At 45.6% G+C, this 17,580-nt stretch overlaps 1 protein-coding gene and 1 pseudogene across 2 annotated transcripts in view; one reads left to right on the forward strand and one right to left on the reverse strand.

The window, feature by feature from the left end:
• Positions 1-17,580, reverse strand: part of ASIC2 (acid sensing ion channel subunit 2) — a gene marked incomplete at its 5' end in the record, with an annotated part of 1,010,761 nt that overhangs the window by 816,688 nt on the left and 176,493 nt on the right. The window lies entirely within an intron of this gene.
• Positions 1-17,580, forward strand: part of LOC308425304 (heterogeneous nuclear ribonucleoprotein L-like) — a 301,193-nt pseudogene that overhangs the window by 50,153 nt on the left and 233,460 nt on the right. The gene's annotated exons all lie outside the window — the stretch shown is intronic.

The raw sequence follows: 17,580 nt of genomic DNA on the forward strand, positions 1-17,580 counted from the left end.
TTTAGATTATATGTTTAAGACACAGAGTCTCACTTAATTTCCCAACAGTCCTATGAGAAAGCTCCCATTAGGTCAATTCTATAAATAAAAAATAAAATAAAATAAAATAAAAAACAAAGCCCAGAGATGAGGTCTGAGTTCTCCTGAAAAGCCTGAAGCAAAGCTTGCTTGCTGACACTTTATTGGATGGTAAGAGCTTGACCCTAAAGAAACACGAATAAAGGAAGAGAGAAGAGCGCAGCAGGGAAGAAATAGCATCTGGTACGTTCTGGAACATTTGTACTTAAAACCAGTCGGCGAACCAATGAAATATGAGGCAAGGCAGTACCGAGGTGATGCATGATTGAGCTTGGCACAACTTGGAAGAAAAGCATAGTGTCCCCTGCTAGTGTCCCCTGCTGTCAAACAGGACTCTGCAAAGGAGGTCACATGGATCTTTACATCTCAAACAGACCAGTGTGGGCTGGACACACAAGAAATTCAGTGACTTCTTCTATTCTTCCGTGGCTTAGGAGCCAAGTTCACACCTAAACATGGATACATTTTGCTGTTTTCTGCTTTTAGTTTAGGCCAATCATTGCCAATCCCATCAGGTACTGCATGAGTTTCTTTCATGACACTGTGACCAATATTTCTCATGGAAACAAAGCAAGGGAAGATTCATCTTGGTCTGGGGTTTCAGAGGGTTAAGTCTCTGGCTTCTCGGCTGCATGTACTTGGGAAGAACATCGTGGCTGCAGAGCACACATGGGAGAGAAGATTCTTCACTTCGTGGTAGGCAGGAGGCAGAGAGTGCAACAGGAGCTGGCTTAGCATCCCCTAAGACCTTTCCTAATGTCACACTTTTCCCACTAGGTTTCACAGCCTACAGTTGGCACAACCTCTCAGAATAGCACCAGCAGATGAGGACCAAGAATTCAAAACTTAGACTACTGGGGATGTTTCAGATTCAAACCATGGTAGGTATTTGTTGTAGGATATTTGATCACACTATGAACTCTGAGATTGTGTTGTTTAGTAGAAAAAACAGTTTCTAGTGATGGTGTGGCTCAGCCTTAGTACACATCTTTAATCCCAAACAACAAAGGTAAAATTAGTTTGTAGGAGGAAGCATTCATGTTTGAAAATGACATCTAATTGAGGGGTTGACAAAGTGGTGAATCCAAGACTGATTTGACAGAATAAGATATGCCAAACTCTCACAAGAACAGAGAGGAAAGAGGTGGCTTAGAGAGAGCACTACAGAGAAAGGAAGAAGGAAGCTTAACTAGGAGAGTTTTACAAAGACAGGTTGAAGAGAGAACAAGCTAAACACAGGTAAAGACAGAATGAGCCAGAGAATGAGAAGGAACCAGAAGATTCGAACATATTCCCAAAGTTAGTATGAGGCCAAGCAGAACAATTCAGTCAAAAGCTGAGAGAAGCTGGCTTGAAGCAGTCAGGTTGAAGAGGAGTTTGGCTAAGAACAGCTGAGTTAAACTAGCCAACAGAGTTCAGAAAGAGCTAGAAAAGGTAAGTTAATTCATCAGTGAGTCTCAGAAAGTGAAAACATTTTATGCCTAGATAAAATTGTACAGAGGCTAGAAACTTCCAGAACCAATAAATAGAGACAGTAAAACTTTGAGATGACAACTACCTGAGGTGAATAAAAGTTACTTTTATTGGTGTTAACTTTTTCTATCCCTCCCTCTCTTGACAGCTAATGAGAAAGATCAATCCGATGGTAGAGTTAGATATAGATGCTGAAGTTCTGTGTGTCCCTATATGGCCTATGCAATGGGGACTCAAGAAAAAACAAGCTCTGACCTGGTCAGTCCATGATGGGTAGGATCAGGGGATGGTAGTGGTGGTCAAAAATTTTCAGATGCAAGACTAAGATATAATTGGAAGCATTCTCCTGATGGGGAAACAAAGTAAGATACAAGAATAAGGGCCATATGAGACCAGTTGGATCTGCATCAGAAAAGGGGGGGGGCGGTCAAAACTACCCAGATAGTTGAAGAAATTTGAATATGCATTCAAGCCCAGGCCAATCTGAGTCCAAAGTTCTTAAGCAAGCTGGGAAAGGAAGTCATAATTTCCTTTGCTCTCTAACTCTCTGACCAAGAGAAGATAAATGCTTATGAAGTAATCGTGGGTGATCAATCAGACAACAAGAGCACTCATAGGCCTTTGCTCCTTCCCTATCTGCTGAGAATAGACACTTTGGGAGAGCATGCTCCATCACAGAGCTCTGCCTATATTCTGCTGCGGCTGTCGTAAGTCAGCCCAAAGAATGAATGCCAAAGACAGCAAGCAGACACAGGCAGTACAGGCGGGGCACTGCTCTGCTCTCCCCTCTGCCTCCCAGATGTCAAGGGCAGTGTGATGAAATTAAGTGGATCCATTCCCTCAAAGGGTTGGAAAGAAGAGCCACATATTTCACAGGAAATGGCTTGTAAATGCACAGGAACCAGACCAATAATCCAAAACCTGAGGCTCGACAGCCGTGCAAAACTGAGACTCAATCCTAACAAACCACAATTCTTCACAGGTGTGTCTTGCTTTAAGAAAGGCCATCATTCATTATGAGCTTCTCGACCTGAGTTTGTCTCTTCTCCTGTGATAGGAGTGGGGATGGGTCCCACTCCTCCTCAGAGCCACCTCAGCTTTCTATCCCCACCCTGCCTTCTCTCCACCAATTATTCTCCTGGCATCTCTCACGCCTTCAGTATTTTCTTGCTCTGGGTCTTCATGGGAGCTTATATACATGCTCCAGTTGATCCTTATTCAAAATGGCATTTACCAATTTATCTTCAATCTACACTCTATTTTCCCCTTCTTTCTTGCATTTCCCTAATAAACATGAATGGACTCTTAATCACACTGAGATTCTTCACTGGCTTGTTTTAGGCTACTCTCAAACCACTGACCATATCTTGAAAAGCTGAGGTGAAGGTGTCTGCTATGTTGACCATCCTGTCTTCCTTATATCACCATTCCTTAGTTCTAGTTCAACAGAAGCATTTCCTCATCCTCTGCCTGCTGTGGCTTCAATATCAATGTCTTTGAAAAAGAGAAAGATTTGACCTTGGCCTAACCTCAAGGCCGAACAGCTCAGGGCTGGGCACATGGGATTTGGGACAGCTAATGAGGTGATTTCCTTTGATCTTCTATTTGACCTGAGAGAATGAAGGGCCCGCCTGGTGTTGCTGGGAGCTACACTAAGATTAGGGAAGTTCTAATCCTGGAAAAGGAGCCAATGGAGTGGTGTTTGTGTTGTTGAACTGCATGCTTGGCTTTGAGATTTTTGGAGCTGTTCCCTTTCCATGGGACACCCTGCTCCCCATCTGTGTTTATCCTCCACTGCTCTTCCTAAATGCTGTCTGCCCATTCTGACGATCATCCTAGCTGGCCATTGTTTTCTGATCTCCTGAATCCTATATGAAGCTACCTAACATTTCTCACTTTTGATAAAAGGGTTTTGGGGGGGGGGCGACTTTTCTCTCCAGCTGTAAAATCTTACTGCTTTATTTATCGTTGTATCCCCAACAAGCAAGAAACTGCTGCTTGATTAAAGAGAAGTCTGCATTTACCCGTATGAAGCAATACACCATTTGGAGCTAACATCTTTGTACTAAAGAAGAACTATTTGCCTATAAAAATTAAAAAATATTCCCTTAGGTTCTTTTAAATCCAACTTCGGGTTTATTTTAATTTGTTTATGGGTTATCAACTGTCAGTCTGGAGGACTGTGGTTTGAGAGAAATCAATCAAACAAAAATAGTGAAGTTATAAGAAACCATTGCTTGGGGCTGGGAATACAGTAAAGTGTTTTCCTAGTATGCACTGAGTTCAGTTCCTGAGAACTGCATAAACCAGGGATAGTAATGCCTGACTAAAATTCTGGCATTTTTGACAGGTGGAGAGAGGCAGGAAGATCAGAAATTTAAGATCATCCTTGGCTAAATAGTTTGGCTACATGAGACCTTGCTTCACAAAACAATGCTGATAGCAACAACATCAAGGATAAAACACCTCCCCACTCTAACAACAAAATACTGCCCACTGATGATTTCCTAGAACGGAAAATCGAATAGATAAACACTGGCCTCACCAGAGAGGCCAGCAACATGGGGGGGAGGGCCTCTTGGGAAGATGTCGTTTACTTCTGAGCCATGTCTAGAGTGATTTTGGTCCTCCTGAATTCCCCAGCATTTCAGGGCACTGGCCATAAACAAGCTCCAGGATTCTGGATGACAATAAGCATGGGTTCAAGGGCTTTGTGCGCATCTATCCCTGTATCTTTCTACTGATCTATCACTATCAGCCTTGTTAGAGTCTTTGTTCTGTGCTGAGGCCCGGGTCCTTGGCTCTCTGGATAACATGATAGCAGGTTGTAGAAAAGAAAGGTCAGATCATTTAGGCCTGAGAGACCCTGAGCTTACTCAAGACTTAAAATAAGGAAGAGTTGAACCTAGAGAGTCTTGGGAAGATGTCATCCTGACTTAGTTTTTATTCGTCAGGATACTTGCCTCAGACCATCTCCCAACTAGGCATTCTTAAATATATTATTATTATCACCAGTGGGTGTGTTATGGTGTGTATGGGTATATGTGCTTAAGGGTACATGAGCCAGAGGATGGTTTTATGGAGTTGGTTCTCTTTCTTCTACCTTTAGGTGGTATCTAGGGATCAAATTCAGCTTTCTAGGCTTGAAAAAGCCTTTACCCAATGTCTCATCTTTCCTGCTACCAACAGTGGCATTTCAATCTAGAATAACCTAGTAACATGCATGGTGGTTGTCCTCATACAAACAATGAGCTATGAGGCACTGTCCTGCATGTCCAGAGCATCCCATCACACCCAGCCATGTCCCAGACATGTCCCAGACCCTTGAGGGTCTCTAGGGACTCTGCGAAACATTTGCTTCTCCATTTTTCTCCAGATTCTAAATGTCCGGTCTGCAGTAGTCAGAGGACTACATCCCTACCTCTGTGTTTATGGAAGGAATTTTGGGAAAAACACAGGAAGCTTCTGTAACAAGCAGTGCTTGATCTAGTGCAAACCCCCAAGAAACATCAGTTGATATTTATTTCCTCACTTAGTGCCCCATATTTACTGTGCTGCAACATATAGCAGCCCTCCCCAGAGATGCTACGGGAATATAGGTTGAAAGCATGACATCACAAAGCTCTGAGTTAGAGCCCAGAATCTTCTACTGACTGGATGCGCAGCGTGAGATAAGTTTCTTAAGTTTTGCAAGTCTCATGTCTAAAAACATATGGGGCAGTGTCTACTTGGATGTATGGCTATGAAGATCAAAATGTGAACGATACAAGCAGAGATGCTAGCATGACATTTGATATCCACTAAATGATAAAAACAAATGCCAAGACCATATTGATTACTGTACTTCATTTTATTTCTGCAGGAGGTGTGTTTGCATGTGTTAAGGAGGTGGGATCAAGTACAGGGATGTCAGAACAGTCCAGTACACAGAGCTGCATGAGAAGGGTATATGGGGGTGTCCAGGAGCAAGATAGGTAGTCGTTCACAGATGGTGGGGGCAAGATTGGGCATGGAGGCATGGAGGAGTGAAAGGGCTTCGGTGGAGATATACACAGGACCTGTGCTGGCTTGATTAGAGAAACACAGAAGTATTTCAGACAGCAAGACAATGGAATTGCTTTTAATTATCTTGTGCAAAATGGTCTTTGATGTTTGGATGGGGATTTATTGATACAGTACCATAGGTCCTCATGGCATGGCATATATCTCTGACAACACATAGATGGGTAAGATGGATGTCTCAAGCCAGACTAATTACAGCAGAGTTTCTCCTCAGAGAGATGCCATGTGAATATTCTCCAAAGGTTCTGCCTCCCAGTCCCTCAAGTCAGCCCCCACCCCACCTTGACACGCCCCTCCCCCATCTTACTGTCTTCATTGTCCAAGAGCAGAGCTGAGAAGTAATCACAGAATGGAGTTCTGGGATTCCCTGTTGCTGCTGGAGGTCTGCTAATGTTCTGAAGGACAAACTCCTGAGGACCCAAGGCCACTTTGCACCATCTCACAGGTGGGGACACAGAAGCCACCTTGGACAGAAACTTGAATAATGTGACACAGCAAGGTGTTAATGGACTCTAGCTCACCCAGCTGCCATTCCTGCTGGGGACATAAACTGTCACAGCCTCAATCTTCCTGCCAGTTCTGCGCTCAGCACCTAAGCAAACTCAGCAATCTTCAGTTTTGTTTCCTTTGTTTCAAAAATGACATCCTTTCCCACCTTTCTTCCTTTCTCTTCTTTCCTTCCTTCCTTTCTTCCTTCCTTCCCTCCTTCCTTCTTTTCCTCTGTCTTAGGGTTTCTATTCCTGCATAAAATATCACGGCCAAGAAGCAAATTGGGGAGAAAAGGGTTTATTCAACTTACACAGTGCTGTTCATCACAAAAGGAAGTCAGGACTGGAACTCAAGCAGGTCAGGAAGCAGGAGCTGATGCAGAGGCCATGAAGGGATGTTACTAACTGGCTTTCTTGGGCTGGTTTTCTATAGAACCCAAAACTATCCAACTCACAAGGGGCCCTCTCACCCTAGATCACTAATTGAGAAAATACCTTACAGCTGGATCTCATCGAGGCATTTCCTCAAGGGAGGCTCCTTTCTCTGTGTTAACTCCAGCTTGTGTCTAGTTGACACACAAAACCAGCCAGTACGCCTTCCTTCCTTCTTTCCTTCCTTCCTTCCTTCCTTCCTTCCTTTCTTCTTTTCTTCTTTTGTTCCTCCCCTTCTTCCATCCCTCCTTTTGTTTCCTTTTTCCCATTACCTTTCCTTCCTTCCTTCCCCCTTCTTTCCTTCTCCCTATGTAGAAAGAGGTTCATCCCTCTTTGCCTAGACTTTCCTGATTTCAGCACAGACAGTCTTGCATTCTGGAGCCTTCTATGGTTTCCAGAAGTCCTACTTCTACGCTGGCTGACCCAGCCTCACTTGTTCTTGTGCTTCAGCACCGAGAGTCATCTATTAGAAATCCCAGATGTTTCAGATCTCCCACTCTCAGAGTGGAACACACACACACACACACACACACACACACACACAGAGGCACAGGGGGAGGCAGTTTTATAAACATTACATCATCATATTCATAAAAATGATACCGTGAGATAGACGAATACACATGTGAAAATGGACACTTGGCTTTATTAACTCCACTTCCCCAAATCCACACAAATGGTTAAAGGCAAAACTCAGCTCTGGAATTTCATTGCTCTGCATCCTCCTTAATACACTGATACCTCACAGAGAACCATTAGAGTTTGGATATGGCACAGCCAGGTAGAGCCCCCTTCTCATGCAGCTTGCTCCCGAGCTCCTGAGATGATTTCATGGCTTCTGCCCAGACAGCCTGCTCGGTGTCCATGGCTAGATTATACAGACCATACAGTAAAGAGCTTCTCCAGCTTATTTGGTCCAGCTACCAGTTCCTGCCTGGACCTCAGAGCACTTTTGATTGGTTCTGAAAACCGACAACATTTGGTGAAGGTCTTCTTGCTATAGCATTCCATGGGGAAGGACAGAAAAGCAAGAATAGGCCCTTGATTGAGGGGATTAACCCTATTCCAAGGAACCTACAGGGGCCCCTCTCATAATAACAATGATGGCATTAATCCCTGCCCTCTGTCCCGCTGGTTTCCTTACTCTCTCCTTAGGCTCCATTTCCCTGCTGTTGTTGCTAAAATCCCATTGTTTAGGGGACATATTCAAAGAGAGTAGGCTATTTCCAGCCAGAGACATCTACTGGCAGGAGATGGGAAAAAGTTGGTATCTCCTATGCTGGCCAGAGCTCTGTGCCAAAAAAAAAGAAAATGGGACCCATTTCTCTCCAAACTTCAGATGCCCTGGCAGATGACAGGCTGATGTACGAGGGCTGTGCCTGCAAATATTTCCAGTTTCCAAGGCTGACTGCTCCATCTATCTACAAACCACATTTCTGTGAAACTTATGTACTGGGGAAGTTAGAAAGAGCCTTATTCATCACCTAGTCCGAGATTTGTTTTATTGTTGGTGGGATGGAGGGCAGGGGTTGGACCTCAAGGTCACACAGGTGACTAAGGCAGAGGTCTCCACCTCAACCTCACGGAACTCTGTAATAGTGCACTGCCCACTGCTCCTCACAGTTGGACTAGAAATTTACTCATGGAAGAAGGAATTCTTTCCATCCTTCTCATTTCCACAGAAGAAAGCTGTTGGGCTTGGAGCCCATGCACCCCTGGCTAGCATTAGCTGGGAAGGCACTTTAAACAGGTCCACGAACACTCTTGGGGCCAACAAGGAGGTATGAATTAGGACAGAGAAAGGGCAGGATCCAGAGTGTTTCTGTGATATAAAACAGCTGACCAAAGCAACTTAAAGAAGCATTTATTCTGGCTCATGACCTAAGGGTACATGGGGACAGAAGCTATCACGTTATGTTCACTGTTAGAAAGCAGAGAAATAGAATGGACTTATTTGGTATCACTGGGAAGGGAGGTCCGTCGTCCTGTGGAGGACGTCCTGTGTTGCAGTGTAGGTGAATGCTAGGATGCTGAGGCGGCTGTGAGTGGGTGGGGGAGCACCCCTCATAGAAGCAGGGGGAGGGGTGGGATAGAGGGTTTGCAGAGGGGAAACTGGGAGGGGGGATAACATTTGAAGTGTAAATAAATAAAACATCTAATAAAAGCTTTTAAAAAGGAAAATGGAGGAATACAAGTGTGGCTTAGACAACTTTCCTTCCTTCCTTCCTTCCTTCATTCCTTCCTTCCTTCCTTCTTTCATTTCTTCTTTTTATTCATCCCAAGCCTTGGGACAGTGCCACTGACTCTTAGGGTGGGTCTTCCTACTTCAATCTAGTCTAGAAAATCCCTCACATAAATGCCTTGAGATCTGTAGCCAATGTAATAATCCAGATATATCATCAAAAGAAAAAGTGAAAAAGTGAGCTGTCTCTGACTCATCAGCCTGGGTTAAAACAGAAGGAGGTCTAAAATCTTTCTTCTTCATCATCCATCTTCCATCCTGCATGTCTATCTAGCACCTGTGTGGCAGGAGACCAGAAGAAAGCACCCAGGAGTCCTAAGCTTTGTGTCGTAGGTTTATACTGGGTGACCTTGAGCAGGTCTGACTCTTGCTCCTCAACTTCTGACATCCTTTTACTTTGCTAAGCCACTGAAGTTGTAGATAACAGGTCATTATCAGAGGGCTGACAAGAGCCATATCACAGGACCTGGACTAGGAGGCAAAGAAATGTCACTCAACACAATGGTTGGTGGGGACACTGGGATATGTGCCTGCTAAGCTGCTGTAGGAAGAACAGTTGATGTGCCCCACTTCTGCATCTGGGCAGCACACATAGCAACAGCATCATGTGTCCCGTGGCCTTTAGCTTGCCCTGTATTAGTCCAAGTCTTCTTTTCCCTCCAGGAAATTTTGGGTCACCTTTTATCCGAGAAAATTTTCTACAGCACCTGGCATATAGGTATATAAAATAGGCACACAAATCAAGCGTTTACTACAATAAATCTTAAAGAAATGAATTTGAGGAACTGGTAATGTAAGTCAGCAGGCAAAAGCCCTTGCTGCATTAGCCTACCTCTATCTGAATCCTATCCATTCCCACAATGGAAGAAGAGAATCAACTTGAGCAAGGTGTCCTCTGACATCCATACCTAAACCATCTTATGCCTGTGCCAACACATGCACATCATAAATATGCATGCACACAATAATGAAAAGTAAAGGATGAAAAGAAATCTTTTTAGAAAAATGATTCTTTACTATGCATGTAACTTCACTCTTGAGCAGTTTACACAATAAAGCAAATTTATGTACTAAGGAGGTGGACGCACTTGTTTTGCTAACATAATATAGTCCAGTGATATTGAGGAGCTGAGGGGTTAGAGTAAAACAAAATATGATACAGTGATGTTTCTGTAAGAACAGAAAAATGCATGTACAGCCAAGACTCTGCAAACCCTAAGGTTAGCTTCAAATCTGAGCCCCAAATTCCCAGCCAGCATTCACTAGTGCCGTGATTGGTGACAGCCACATACATGGGGTGTATTCAGAACAGAGGCTGCAGTGAAGTTTGGGGATGGAACATGGGAAAGCACTGTCAGAGATCCTCGGGTCTGCTGCACATTTGATTTTGAAATAATGTTTGGCTCTTGCCTTTTCTCGATGCTTTCGCTGTTGCTAGGATTTCCACGACCCCTGTAATTAGTTATGGTGATCTAAGGGGCTACGATGCGATGGGATTTAGAGCAACCCATACCTGGTAGAGCAGAAGTGACATTTACAAAATGAGATAAGTTAAAAGACAGAGGGAACACAAGCCACCCAAGAATTTGTTACACTCTTTCTTTCTCTGGAGCTTCTCCAGGGCTGTAAGTCAAAGGCCCACTTGCTAGTGATCTTGCTTTGCTTTCTGTTGCTGTGATAAACAGTCCAACCAAGAGCAACTTGGGGAGAAAAGGCTTTATTTGTTTATTTGTTTATTGTTTATTTGTATTCTGATCACAGTCCACTACTGAGGAGCACCAAGCAGGAACTCAAGCAGGAAAAGAGACAAGAACTTACTGACTCACTCTTTGAACTGTGGTTCCCTCCTCTCAGCTGACTCAGGAGACCAACTTCATCTCCCTCCCGCCTCCTGTTTCTGCTCTTCTTACAAGACTGACTCAGTGCCTGGGCTGGCCTGCCAACCCTCAGACAGTAGCAGAGATGACTATGCAAGCTGCAACAAGACTGTGTTTGGACAAAGCTGCCCCTTTCTTCAAGCTGTTTGATTCACTGCTGCCACAGCCTTGGATCTGCCAGACCTCTGTCACTCAAAGCCCCCTCTGCTGAAATCCAGACACTACAGGACTGTGAGCCAGTGAAGAAAGATGGGGCTGGCTCTGATAGTCACAGTAACATATGCAGCAGTAGTCTCGCCTCTCCTGACCTCTGACATATGTGAGTGGTCAGAAGCTTCCTAGTCCATCCATCTCCCCAGCCTCCTGGCTTCCAGAGTTCCATTCTCAGCTGACTGAGGACTTAGACTATTAGCTCTGCCTTCCCCTGCTTCCCTGGCTACATGCTTTCCTGGTCACATGCTGCAGAGGTGATGCCTCAGGCCTTTCTAAGTAACCAGACTCGATTCAAGGGCAGAGGAAAATCAATAGACTGTGGACCAGATCTATGCTGACTGGCTACGCAGCCATTGCCTGCTTTCTTAGCAATCCAGTGGCAGGTGCCCTCTCTGCAAGGAAGAGGCATAATGTCACAGTACAGGTGTGGAGGCTTTCCTGAGAACGAGGGCATGAGCCCCTGTGCACTACAGACTCTGTGTTGCAGGCCTCCTCTCTTCTTTGGGAATGGCAGATGGTGACCCAGAAATCACTGGACCACAGCATCCAAACGATCACTGAGTGCCTTCTTCCAGCTCATGGAACAATAGAAAAGGCATACAAGCTTTGCTTCCCCAGCCTACAGAGTTGAGACTGAGATTCTCTGGGCTTCCTGGTGCTAACATAGGAGTCCTCTTCTTGTGAGTGGGACAATGGGACCTTTCCATCCTAGCCTGCATTCAGTATCCAGTGCCAAGGGACACATTCTCAACCTAGACACCATGGTCCCAGAGCTTGAAGTGATCCATATCCACGGTCTGAGTTTGAGTCATCTAAGCTTTTTCAACGTCCATTTGTTGGGGGTTCCATCCTCAGATAGCCCTGGGCTGGGGTAGAGGTACGAGTTAGCCTGCCCAATTTTGAACTCCTGATGGAAGGCTGAGATCCATTTGACGTTACTGTCCCTTCCTTTTTCTCACCCCCCTACTATGGTGGCTCCTGTGGATTTCAGAGCATGACTGGCTGGGTTAAGGGCTGGGAGTTGACCTTAAAAGCTCCTAAGACATTTTGAAATGTTTATGTACCCTCTGTGGGTGATATTTTTAGACACAAAAAGTTCAAATCCCAGTAAACAATCATGAGAACAAGCAGAATGATAATTCTTAGCCCTGGTAAATCTCCAAGGGTGATCAGCCAAGTCAGGGTGTCCTCAAACATGTTTAGGTGATTGGGGATCTGGGAATTTCTGTCCTCTGTGCAGAATCAAAACTACTGTTATTTGATTCAATCAACAGCTATAAAAGTGCTAATGTAGGCCACTCCGGTCTAGTTTTACTTAAGCAACTGTCACCGCTCCCAGTATTTGCAGAATGGCTTGCAGAAATGTTACTGTTCTCTGTGGTCTGAAAGTTGGTCCCACTCCTCTAATTCATATGTTGGAATCTAGTGAACAGTGTGGTATTATTAAGGGGGGGGGGAGGCTTTGGCAGTGAATACAGTATAAAAGGCTCCCGACCATTCTGGACCATTCCCTTCTAAGAGCTATCACATTTGCTGCCCTGTGAAACCTCCTTAGGGCACTACCTAAGGAGGAGGATGAGCTCTCATCACACAAGGAATCTGGTGGCCCCTTGATCCTTAACTTTCCAGGCTCCAGAACAACCAGAAATGAATTATCCAGCCTAAGGCTCATTTTTATAGCAGCTGGAACTGAGCAGGGCGTCACTATTGATTGTCATTTCATGAATGAGCAGATTGAGGCTCAGGAAGATTAGGCTACTTGTGCCATGTCATTGGAAGCAATGACCCCCCCCCTCCAGCCCCCAACCCGGAAAGTCATATTAATTTTGCTACCTTTCTTTCATAGGCCTGCCCCCTCCTGTTTTTCCTTGGAAAGTCGCTGGTTAGACGTGATGATGTAATGTGTAAGCCATTACAATTATAGTAGTTAACACATGGGCTGACTCACACAAACAAGAGATCAACTCCAGGCATGAGCTATCAGCTGTTTGATAATATTTGTCTGGTAATTTTGCTAATTGTGTGTTCGTCATCTGCCAGTGAGTGACCGCCGGCAGACAGTAGGAGGCGCCAGAGAGTTGGGAATCACATATAGCGGGGCCGCTTAACAGGGGGCTGGCCTATGGCTTAGGTTTTACCCTTTACAACTGGGGAAAAAAGCCCCCATGATAGCACCTGGGCTGTAGCGTAGGTAGCCTGGCCAGGTTCATGGAAGCCAATTTCCTGTAAAGACACTGTCCTGATGCTCTGTGTTGACCTCAACACCTTAGAGAAGCTCTCCTCAGTAAGGTGACCAAGAAGCAAGCTCTTTCATCAAAATATAGAAGGCAGGAGCACTCCCCAGGGGTAGACGTTTCTAGAAGTTTTGTGGTGGGAAAGGTGGTCCCTATAAGGTGGCCCCTGCTTCTTCCCATATTTACCTAGCCTCATCTCTCCTTTTATGCCCTGGTTAGACCAGGCTAAATGCCCAGGCCAGGTAAAGCCAAATGACAAAAAAGCCTCAGGTCAGAAAGTCACTCCAAAAGACACTCTGCAATCCAGCCTTCCCTTAGAAGCTCAGAACTGAGGCTCTTAAGGGTGGAGGTCAGTGCTTCTGTGAGGCCCATCTACCTCAAAGGCACTTGCTCCTGGAATCAGATGGAATGAAGGAATTCTTACACCTCTTAGCATCTTTGCCTGCTTCATCATCATAAGGCCCCATGCTTGCTAACTCAAACTTCACAGTGCTGCCTTAATGGGGTGCCTAAAGCAAACACTGGGGTTTCCTAGGACCTGAGTATCTCCCCTTGCTCTGTTGGCCCTTCCTCCATGGTTCCACTCGCACTTCATATACAACCCCTCCTCTCCTCTGCCCTCCCTGCAAGTCACTGGCCCTTGCTTGCCTCGTTCACAGGGCTATACACGTTTGTTTATTGCACACCCTTAGAGTTCCCAGCCTCCTGCCTGCCCGCATCTCCCACAGAGATCCTTTCCCAAGCTCCTGCTGGGCAGGGGCTCATTTACATTTCACTCACCAACCTCATTTAGTTAATTTTCTACAGTTAATTCAATGTTCAGCAAGTGGCTCTGGATGGCATTTGCATCCGTTGCTTTCCAGGGCTCAGGAGGGCTGCAGGGTGGCGGCTTCCCCGCTGAGATCCCCCACTTAGGCAAAAAAGCCACAACATGGCTCCCTGCAGAAGAGTGCAGGGTCAGCCTGGGCCTTTCTCTAGCTGCTGCCCCGATCAAGCCCTGGGTGGGGGGGTAGGTGAGGGGGTCTGAGCTGAGGTGGGGGGGAAGCTAGTCCCCTCCATCTTGGCAGCCTTGCCTAAGGTGGAGGCACTGGGCTGAGATCCCTGCCTTCTGACAATTGCCTCTGCATCCATTCAGAGGTAAATGCCTGCTGTGCCTGGCTCTTCTTTCACCTTAGCCTAAAATAGCTCCCAGGAGTGCCTCCTGGTGCCTAGATTATTACAAGGCTTGGGAAGGAGGAGAAGTAAAATAAAAGACAGCAGAAAATCCTAACGGGAAGAGTGTGGCTGCTCACAAGTCCTGACACAGAGGGCTCTGGGCTCCTAACCAGCTATTCCCTGCCTCCACTATGCTGAACCCAACTTCATCCTGGTAGCCTTACTGGCAGACTTCCACGCCTGTTAATTTCTAGTTCTAGTCGCCCAACAAAGAAACAGTCTTGCCCTTAAGAAAATGACATTGGTACTGATTCCAGCAGACCTTTCATGGGGAACATTACTCAAGCCGGAACTGATCTAGACACACATTATACTAAGTTGGTTGGGCTCAATATATAGCCACCAGGCCACACAACTTCCCACAAAGGAGTTAAGACAGGTTGGCAGCCAATCCTGAAACAACATTGATATTTATCCTGCAGCCACCCTAAAGGGACTCTTTTCCTCCTCAGCCCATGGCTACCTGCACAATGGCCCTGTGTCCTCCAAGTCCATCTAGGCTGCAGGAGCTCCCTCTGAGTAGCCACTGGCAATGTGTGGCCATTGAGCTCTTGAAGCACAGCTTCTCTGTACTGAGACAAACTATCCTTGTAAGATACACACCATATTTGGAATGTTTAATATGAAAAAGTCAAAGATCTTAGTACTGTTTTCATGTGAACTGCATACTGGAATATTTTTAAGACTTACTTTTATTTCGATTTGTGTACATGCATGTGTTTGTTTCTGTGGGTGTGTGTCACATGTGTGGGTGCAGCAAGAGGGCATCAGATACCCTGCATCTAGAGTTCCAGGTGGGCACTGGCAGCTGGACTTGGGTCTTCTGGAAGAGTAGCAAGTACTCTTAACTCCCTACTGCACCTATCCAGTCTCAAACAACAATATTTGGATGGAGTCTGGCAAGAGGAGGAAAGCAGGGAGAGGCATCTGACAACTTGAGGTCTATCCCTGGAACCCACGTACAGGTAGAAGGAAAGAGTTAATGGCAGAGAGTTGGCCTCTGATCTCCACGTGTGTGTGCTAGCATGTGTATGCATACATATACACAGGCATACCCTCAAAAATTAATAAATAAATTGCTTTTAAAAATACTAGGTTTGAGTCATGAGGTTCATTTGGGTTTTGATACACATTTGGGGGGTGGGTTGGCATAAAATATCGAATGACAAAATTTTCACCTTTTGAAATTTTATTTTATGGCATATAACAATTGCACATATTTAAGGAGTATGCTAAGATAACTGAATGTAGGTGTAATATATACTAATGAAGTTGTTCTAGTCTCTAAAAGTGCTGTTTGTTTCACCTGGTATTTGTTCTGTTTGAGGCTACAGAATCCATCCAAGCCTCAGGTGAGCAAGCAAGAAGGAAAGGCCATGAAGACTCTTATGCTGTTGCTTCCCTCCGTAAAGCTCTAAAACATCTCCCTGTTTTCTTCCTAAGCATCCTGTCTTAGTGTGGAGTTCTGTTGCTGTGAAGAGACACCATGACCACAGAAGCTCTTATAAAGGAAACTGTTTAATTGAGGCTGGCTTACAGTTCAGAGGTTTAGTCCACTATCATGGTAGGAACCATGCTGGCATGCAGACAGACATGGTGCTGGAGAAGGAGCTGGGAATTTCACAACCAGATCCCCAGGCAGCAGGAAGAGAGAGACACTAGGCCTATCTTGAGCTTGAAACTTCAAAGTCCCCCACCTCAAGTGACACACTTCCTTCAGCAAGGCCACGCCTAGTCTAACAAGTCACTCCCTAGGAGTCTATGGGAGTCATTTTCACTCAGACCACCACAGCTTCCAAGGTCCCTGAGCACCCCAAGGCCAGGCAGAGACTGTCACTACATCCTGCCTCTGCTCATCTCCCTCAGCTCCTTCATCTCTCAGTCCTCACTGCTCTGGCCTGGCTTCTCTTCAACACAGCCAACCATGCCCCACCACAGGGCCTTAGGTTGGGTATTTCTGTCAGCTCAAGTATTCACTCTCAGATGTTTGCATGCTTCTCTTTCTCTCTTTGGTTCTCAATTTAGAAAGTCGCTTGCCTCAGAGAAGGCAGCCATGGTTCACTCCAACACCTCAGTTAAGAACCAATCAGTATCACCTTTCCAACCCATTTAGTTTTCCTACGAGATGCTGACAGTTCCATGACCTTCAGCTATACATTTGTTCTCTGTCTCCTGAAGACAGGAAGCCTATGTCTCCTTGGTATAACATGATGTTCAACTAATCTTAGACACACAGACAGGGCAGTTAATGAACACAGTGAAATACGGCAAGGTAGAGTCAGGACAGAGCAGAGTAACCTGGCAGCCTTTTCTTCCAGGATTTCCATGCTTGACACATGCCCTGTCCCAAATGGCAAGGGCCAACTTCTCTCAGGAAGGAACCAAAGAGAACCTGGCCTCCACCTTGGAGATCCTAGTGGGAGACAGGTGTTGCAGAAAGAGCAAGGGGTAGAGTGGGGATCCTCTGCTAATCAAACACCTTCATCCTTGAAGACTGCCTTTCCAGATGTTGCATGCTAACCCTTGGGCCTCAAAGCTTCAACATATGCCCATTCCCAATACCCCTACCCAAAATCTCTACTCTGCATAGCCCCAGAGGCAGAGCTTTTCTTTCTAGGGTAGCAGAATCTTTCATTTTGTGATCATGTACCCTAATCTACCTGGAAGTCTTTCAGGTCAGTCATTACTCTTCAGATCAACCCATCCTTGATAGAAGGTCCCAGTAGCTTGAAAAGCCATCTTTCCCCTCAGGAGGTGCATTGACTTTCCCAGCAATCCAAATTCAGTGAACATGCATTAATGGCTCTGCAGTAATGCTCTGGTGTGTGTGTGCATGCACGCGTGCATGTGTGTGTGTGTGTGTGTGTGTGTGTGTGTGTGTGTGTGTGCATGCACATGTAGGTTCTCTGAGGCCACAGTCATCTCCTGATCACCTGGGACAACATCTGTTCTTAATGGCCAGCCTGACCCCTTTTCTGACTTACAAACTGAAATCACTTGTCCTTGTCACTCTCACAGTGTCTCTTGTGTATGATCTGGGAACTATGGGGAGAGAAGAAACGTGACAACATGCCCATGGACCCAGCTGCTTGGGTTCTGGTAGGAGTGTGACATATCCACAGGGCATCCAACCCCAGCAGTACCCAGTTGTGGGGGAGGGAGGGAGGCAAGGGTCAGAGACTTGAGGCATGGGCACAGACCTCTCCTGGGGACAGGGCAAGGTGCTCTGGAAGGGAATTGTTGATAGGCCTGGTTTCCTGCTGCAC

Source organism: Micromys minutus (genome assembly GCF_963924665.1).
Source record: "Micromys minutus genome assembly, chromosome: 10".
NCBI lineage: Eukaryota > Metazoa > Chordata > Mammalia > Rodentia > Muridae > Micromys > Micromys minutus.